The sequence below is a fragment of the Rutidosis leptorrhynchoides genome, chromosome 8 (assembly GCF_046630445.1).
Source record: "Rutidosis leptorrhynchoides isolate AG116_Rl617_1_P2 chromosome 8, CSIRO_AGI_Rlap_v1, whole genome shotgun sequence".
In the NCBI taxonomy this organism is placed as follows: domain Eukaryota; kingdom Viridiplantae; phylum Streptophyta; class Magnoliopsida; order Asterales; family Asteraceae; genus Rutidosis; species Rutidosis leptorrhynchoides.
In genome coordinates, this window is record NC_092340.1 from 277620258 (window position 1) to 277628631 (window position 8374).

Sequence of the window (8374 nt, forward strand, 5' to 3'; positions counted from 1 at the left end):
GGCTATTCTTTATTATCAGAGAGCACTAGATTCTAATACAACTACTACGTTACTAGTATTTTTAATGATAACCAAGTGTTTAAGATAAAAATTTTAAAAATCCGAAAGAATTTAACCCCTTCCCACACTTAAGATCTTGCAATGCCCTCATTTGCAAGAAATCAGTAACAATTTAAATTATTGAGGGTGATTAGCGTAAAAATGATTAAATTTTACCAAAGTTTCCAAACATATTGGCGTTTGGTTGCTGAACGATAAATGGTGCATATCATTTGTTCATTTCGTCTGTTGTTATATCACATTTATTTGTCATCTTGTCGTCAAAATTAGTAGCTTTTGCTGAACTTAATGCCAGTCTTTGAAAATGCGCTGTTTTACCCTGTTTTGTACAATTTACAATATACATACATACAAATATAAACATGCATGGCAATTTGAAATGGGACTTAATATCCCACTTTCAAATCCTAAATGTGAAATATTAGTACACAATAATAATAAAAATGATAAAGATTACATAAGTATATTCAATAACATAAGTTTAAACATGAATAAGTAAAAAGATAAAAACATAAAAATCATATAAATAACCAAATGGAACTAAATCAGTCTGGATATGGGTTCCAGTTCATCTCGTCAGGTGGGTTCCATTGTTGGTTATAGGTGTTTTGATAGGCTTGGTTATAGTCATACCGGTTAAAGGGTGGTCGGATATCGGGGCTATGTGGCGGAAAATGAGCAGGTCGAGTAGGTACATAGTTATTTGGTACCTGATATGATAGCTGGCTCATGATTTGGTGCTGATGAACTAACCAGCTATCGTGTTGGCGTCGCCTATAATCCTCGTATACTCGTTCGGAGTTCCACTGCTCATACATACTATGTCTGGCCGCGTTCGTCATTGCTTCCTCATCTATACGAACGTGGACGTCAAGAATAGCATCTCGAAAGACATCCCTAATGTCTTCCGCCTCCTCCATTTCCTCGTCTGAGCCTCTCTATACCTGAGGATGAGATCCCTCATAGGGTACTGCCTGGTTACGTCTACTTTTCAATACCTTAGCACCCACATAAACTTTCAATCCTAAGGACTCAACCTGTTCTCTACAAAGCTGTAATGGACCCCCTTGGTTCCTATCAACACCTAAATACTCTCCAATGAGAGTAACAAAAATACCTCCTCCTATTATACTCCCGTCCTGCATTCCCTCTACCATTTTAGATAAATAAAAAGCAACACAGTAAGGGATATTGACAAAGATTCTAGGATCCCGAATACACTTTAGGTAGAATAAATCATGTAAGGTAATTTTTTCTTTATTATGACCTCTCTGTGTAATCGAGTTAGCCAAAAATCTATGAATAATACGAAGCTCGGCTCTGTCAATATGTGTATAGGAGTGTCCTCCTGCTCGTGTAAAAACATCAAAATGTGACATATGCCTCCAAATGGCGTCAGCGTCAAAGTTACTATCTACCCTCTCACCATAATGAATCAAATTTGTACAATCGGGTAATAGCAACTCACCAGGAGTATATATCTGTAAGGCCCTGGCCATGTCCAGCATGCACACTCTGTACATCCTACCGCCAAGGATAAACCTAAGAAATCTTCTATCATCTATTCTAACTATATTTGTATCAAGTGATACAGTACTCATCAACTCAACACACCATTCCTTATATACAGGTCTACGAATGGTGAAAAGACGTTCCCAATCTGTAAAAGAAGAACTGCCATACCTTTGAACTAAAAGCTGTCTAACACGGTCAGCTAGATGGACCATTTCCAAAGGGGCCCAATCGATTACCCTTGGCACCTCTACATTTTTTGTTATCAATTTGAATTTGTTTCTTTGATATGTCTCGTAATCTCTCCATCTCCTATCAAATCTCAGATTAGGATGCAGAGTGTGCTCAGGAATCGTTGGGAATTCTACTGGCGGCCTCATTGGGAATACTATGAATTCATCAACAAACTATACCGGATCATAATAAGGTATGTGCTGATCAGGCTGTTGTTGTTGTTCCTGTTGTGGTTCTTGTTCGTGTTGCATTTCTGGTTCTGGTGCTGGTGCTGGTCGTCTAGATGATGATGCTCCTGAACCTCCAGTATCGGCTTTCTGCAAAACACATTAAACACAAAATTTGTGCATCCAAATATGCATTAGTGTTAGTAAAATAACGACTTAAAATAATCACTATAACATGTTAAATCAAAATTAAACTTATACACATTTTCACAATTTTTCACAATTCTACACTTTTCAAATAAGCACATATGAAAATGTATACAAAGTTCATAAGCATTTAACTCAAATAACATGTCAAAATAGTCATTACTAATAATTAAACAAGTCTCAAATGGCAATTACATCAAATTAATCAAGTTCATGAATTTTGGACTTAAAAAGTCCACTTTAATCTCCAAAAATCATGTTTAGGTTCAATGTTTGGATCATTTAACTATCTAAACATGTTACACTACTCAATTTAGCAATAATTCATGACAAAAATCGGCCATAACCTGTTTATATCAAAAAGCCCCAAATTGCTCAAGAACACAAACCCTAGATTTCTAAAAATTTTGAAGTTTTTGGCTTCAAATCATGTTAAATAGCATCAATCTAGGTTATACATGCATAAAATACTAACAATTTAACACTAATTACACTAGAAATTAACAAAATTGCATTAGGTAAAAAATTGGTAATTATCACAAAAACTAGAAATTTATAGAGTTTAGGGGTGTAATTTTTACCAATTTGCTGAAGAATGAGAATCTAGGCATGATTAGAGCAAGAAAAATGACGAATTACGGTGAAAAATGGCGAATTTTAGAGGTGATTTGGGAGTATTTTCGTATGTTTTGTGTGTGTGTTGGTGTGAGGCAGAACAGATAGGCTGTATGTATCAGGCCTGCATTTGGTCCCCATGCGATCGCATGGGTTCCAAGTGCAAACCCCATGCGATCGCATGGGGTGCCGGCTACTGTACTTTCAGTTTTTTTTTTTTTTTTTTTATAAAACCTTATACTTTATAAAACTTATAATTAATTAAATTTTAAAAATTTTGTTTTCCTTTAGGAGCGAGGGCGTTTCGGATCGTTGTCCTAGTCTGTCCCTCGACAAAATTTTAAAATTTGTCAAATCAAAGCGCGGTTTTTTAAAAGTAAAGATTTTTGGGTTTTTTAATGTTTTTGGCATACTTTAATTCAATAAGATTAAAAATAATGATAATAAAAGTTCTCGTCCCTCCCTCGGGTAAAGCAATTTCGGTTTGAAGACCTAGTCTTCAACTTACGACGAATTTTAAAAATCATATTTTTAACTTAATGAGATAAAGTAAATTTTTGTTTTTAAATTCACACCAAACTTAAAAAATACATAAAATTCAAAATTAATATTAAAAATTCACACCAAACTTAAAATTTGAAATGCATAAGATTAAAAATTCATATTTTAAAAATTAAAAATTCACACCAAACTTAATTTAAAAATTCAAATTATAAAATTACACCAAACTTATATTAATTTTTCAAATATTTACAATTTTAAATATATTGTTTTTATAAAGTTTACAATATTAATTTAAGATATATATATATTAATTTTAAAAACATGGTAAAAATAAAATTAAAAATCTTTTTGGCTTTTATCCCACTTTAATCAATCAAATATTATCAAAAATATACGCCCCTCTTTTCGGTAAAGTAATTTCGGTTCCATGACCTAATTTAACTCATGACGAATTTTTGAAATATTTTGTGTTGATTGATTAAAGATATTTATACCTTAAGAATAAACGTTAAATTTCGCAGTGATGTAATAAATTTTTGAATGATATCAATAATTTCGGTCGCCAAATCTAATTTTATTTAATACCAATTTAATACTTTATAGCGAACAGATTAGCGTTTATTATCAAAAGGTTAAAAATAAAAATAAAAATAAAAACTGTACAGACTTACCTGTGAGAAAGTATTTTTAGTTATATGATCTATCCCATTCATAAGATAGTCGGTTTAATTGGTTTTCCATGGCTACATAGGCGTAACCTTGAGCATTCAGTGTTTTTTCTTCTAAACATATGAACGGTCCGTCTCTGCATAAAGTAACAAATTCGGTATTTGAATAGGTTTGATTATTTGAACATTTACCTCCATGTGACCATTTTCCGCATTTGTAACATCTTTCTAGGTGTCGTGCTCTTCTTTTCGCTGCGGATTTTGATTTTCCTTTACCAAATTGTAACTTATTATCTTCGCATCTGGATTCTTTTCTTACTCCGTCCAATCTTTCTCTGATTACTGATACTATTTCACTCGGTAGTGTGTCATTATTACGTTTAGTGATCAAAGCGTGTAGCATTAGACCATGGTTTAGTTCACAGGCAGTCTTCATTTCGTAAAAACCTAAAAAAATAAAAATTCAGAATAGGGGGAGAAGACTAGTTCTTTAGGGTCTGCTAGGGAAAGACCATTCGAGTTCCATTTTCGAGAACTACACGAAAACAGACAATCTAACTCTAACAGAAATACATATTATCTTTTAAAGACTTGATTCTCCCCACACTTAGTTAGCTGTGGTATCGAAATTGTGATTAACTTCATTGTCGAATTCCATTGGACTATCTATGTAGTGTTTAACTCTGTGACCATTAACTTTAAATTCAATCTCATTTGAATTTATTAATTCTATCGTTCCGTATGGGAAAACTCTTTTGACTATGAATGGTCCAGACCATCTTGATTTCAATTTTCCAGGAAATAGCTTGAATCGTGAATTGAAAAGAAGAACTCTGTCTCCTTCTTTAAATTCTTTTAAACTTCTGATTCTTTTATCATGCCATTTCTTCGTTCTTTCTTTATAGATTAATGAATTTTCGTATGCTTCATGTCTTAACTCTTCTAATTCGTTTAGTTGACTTAATCGTAGACGTCCAGCTTCATGTATATCAAGATTACATGTCTTCAAAGCCCAAAATGCTTTGTGTTCAATTTCTACTGGAAGATGACATGCTTTTCCATAAACAAGTCTAAAAGGTGTGGTTCCAATTGGAGTTTTGTAGGCTGTTCTAAAAGCCCAGAGTGCATCCTCCAATTTAATGGACCATTCCTTCGGATTTGATCCTATGGTTTTCTCTAGAATACGTTTTAAAGCTCGGTTGGTATTTTCAACTTGTCCCCTTGTTTGTGGATGATATGCGGTGGAGATTTTATGAGTTACTCCATATCTTTTAAGAATTTTCTCAAGTTGATTATTACAGAAATGAGTACCCCGATCACTTATTAAAGCTTTCGGTGTTCCAAACCTTGCAAAAAGATGTTTTAAAAAGTTGACTACAACTCGTGCATCGTTAGTTGGGAGAGCTTGTGCTTCCGTCCATTTAGATACATAATCAATGGCTACGAGAATATATAGATTATTATGAGATTTTGGAAATGGACCCATAAAGTCAATACCCCAAATGTCAAATACTTCACATACTTGTATTACATTTTATGGCATTTCATCACGTTGACTTATTTTTCCGGCCCTTTGACAAGCATCACAGGATTTGCAAAGAAGGTGTGCGTCTTTGTAAATTGTAGGCCAATAGAATCCAGCTTCATAAACTTTTCTTGCTGTTAGTTGAGGCCCATAATGCCCTCCTGTTGGTCCTGTGTGACAATGGTTTAAAATTTTACTAGCTTCATCTCCGAATACACATCGGCGTATTATTCCATCTTGTAAGACCCGTGTATTTTATTGTGAACATGTAATTATAAGTGATTCGGATGGTGGGGTTTCGTTACATAATTTAAAACGAGGAAAGAAGCTGATCTGGGCGGGTGCGCGCCGCGCGACCCACTCGCGCGCCGCGCGAAATCGAGCTGACAGCTCACCTCTTTTTATTTAATTTATGGCATGGGCATTTTGGTAAAATCACATGGAATCCGAACTAAAGGCCATAAGATCAGTTTGTGGAGTGTTATAGCTTCATTACCACCAACCTTATCTCCTTCCACCTAAACTTTAGAGAGAGAGAGATACTTAGTGAGAGAAAGCTTGAATCAAGGAAGAAGGAGGCGATTTCGGGTCGAATTGCGAGTTCTAAAGTTGTTCATCTAGTCACTAGCTACGTGGTGATTGTGGCGGTAAGTTCTAAACCTAATTCCTTGTTGTAAATTGTTTAAGGGTTAGGGTTTGGAGTAAAGGATGAACATCAAACCCATTTATTAGTGATTTTGGGGTGTTCTTGGGTAAATTGTGTCATGAAGACTAAATGGTAACTAACCTAGGGTTTCATAGTACTAATTGATGTTTATGAACCCTAATAGGTTAGTTAATTACTAGCACACATTTATATAAGTAAATGGGTGTTAATTGGGTGTGGATGACCCAAATGGGTGTATTGACTTTAAATTGGTCAAATGGGTCAAAATGGACCTAGGATAGTAATGCTTGTGATTAATGCACAAACCTAGCGTTAAAAGTTGTTTTAGGACCTAACTTGGTTAATGTTAGGGTTTTTGGCGAAAGATGACCCGATTTTAGGGTTAAGTGTTAAAATAGGTCAAGATGAGTAATGTTGACCTAGTTGGGTTAAATTGGTGAAAGATGACCCAAAGGGTGTTAACCTAGAGTTCATTCATGTGTTTGAGGTTTTGTAAGTGTTGAATTGAGTTGCTAGTCATTAGCACTCTTATGAATGATGAAAGACTTGAAAATGGGTCAAATGAGTCAAGGTTGACCGAAAGGGATGAAACGGGTATGAAATACCCTAAGTTTATTCTAGTTGAAGTTAGTAGACTATAATTCGCTAGTTTTAGTGATTAAAGTTGAGTCTTGGCCATTTATGGGCGGTTTCGGTATAGTCGAGCTATTTAATGCATATTGGGTCCTTAAATGCTTAAGTGTAAGTATTGTGGTTAATTCCACTAGTTGCGTAATTGAATGTGTACCTATGTATTAGGTACGTTGCTTTGAAGTTCGGAAGTGCATAATCATCATCTTGGTGCTAAGGTGAGTGGAATAATTATGCGTGTATGTATATAATGTATTTATTTGTGTTGTATGAATGTCGTATTGTCGCGTTGTTTAAGACACCATGTTCTATGAAACGAGTAGTATTATCGCGTTGTTTAAGACACTACTCATTGTTGGACCGTCATGTGGCATTGTCGCGTTGTTTAAGACACCACATTGTAAAGAAGTGGATGTCGCGTTGTTTAAGACACCACAATGTATAGGAGTGGATGTCGCGTTGATTAAGACACCACTCATCGTGTTGAATGGCATGTGGAATCGTCGCGTTGTTTAAGACGCCACATTGTTAAGGGTGAGTGAGTCGCGTTGTTTAAGACATCACCCGGGGGATTAGTGACTACGCGTTGGTTAAGTAGCACTAACGGATGTTATGAACTCCAACGGTCTCGTAAGTACCGTTTCCCTTGTTCGAATTGGTTAACCAAGGTTGCGTGAATTATGTATTGAAAGTATTTAATTATGAATCGTATGCTATTGTATTATTAGCTACTTGTGGAATTGCGGTTATTGGTATATGCATATTATTGTTGCATGATTGTCGAATTGTTGATCCCGCGTATGATGTTGTGTAAGTGATGCAAGTAGGTAGATTATATATGTATATGTATAATTATTGTGCTCACTAAGCTTTGCTTACCCTCTCGTTGTTTACCTTTTTATAGGTTCGGTTGTGGATAAGGGTAAGGGCATTACCTTGGATTGAGTTTCCCGCTTTGATGATTAGGGAGCGCTTTTGGTTTTGGCTTGGAGTTTGACCGAGACTTGGGTAGTTTAACCCCAAACACCATGCTCGTTGTGTCGTTTGGCAATTAAACTTTTGTGGTCGAAACTCTCATTTGTATTAAACTTGTATTTCTTTTTTACACTTAATGGCATTTTGGGCACGTGTGGGCCCCACTTTGTAAAACTCGCTCAAACCTTAGTTATGTGCTAGTTTTACATATATTAATGTACGGTTAAAAGCGTTTTGGCTAAATGTGTCGGGAAGTCGCTCATCTTTTTCGCATTAAAGGCAACCGGCAACAGCCAGCTTTTGCGCGGCGCGCAAGCCGGGGCGCGCGGCGCGCAAACAGTCTGCCAGCAAATTTTTTTTTTAGCTAAAATTTAACGAGGTTTAGTGGTGGTTGGTTTGGATTGTTACAAGTGGTATCAGAGCATGGTCTAAGGGATTTAGGTGACTTAAGATAGGTGCCTAGACTTAGACTTTTGTGTGTGCATTGTGCGGGACTTGTAGGACTTTGGGTCGGACCGGGACTTGGTTAGTACATAGGTTCATGTGAACTAATCATGTGTTATTTGTTTGTATTGTGTAGCGATCATCAAGCAAAATGGACATTGTACTA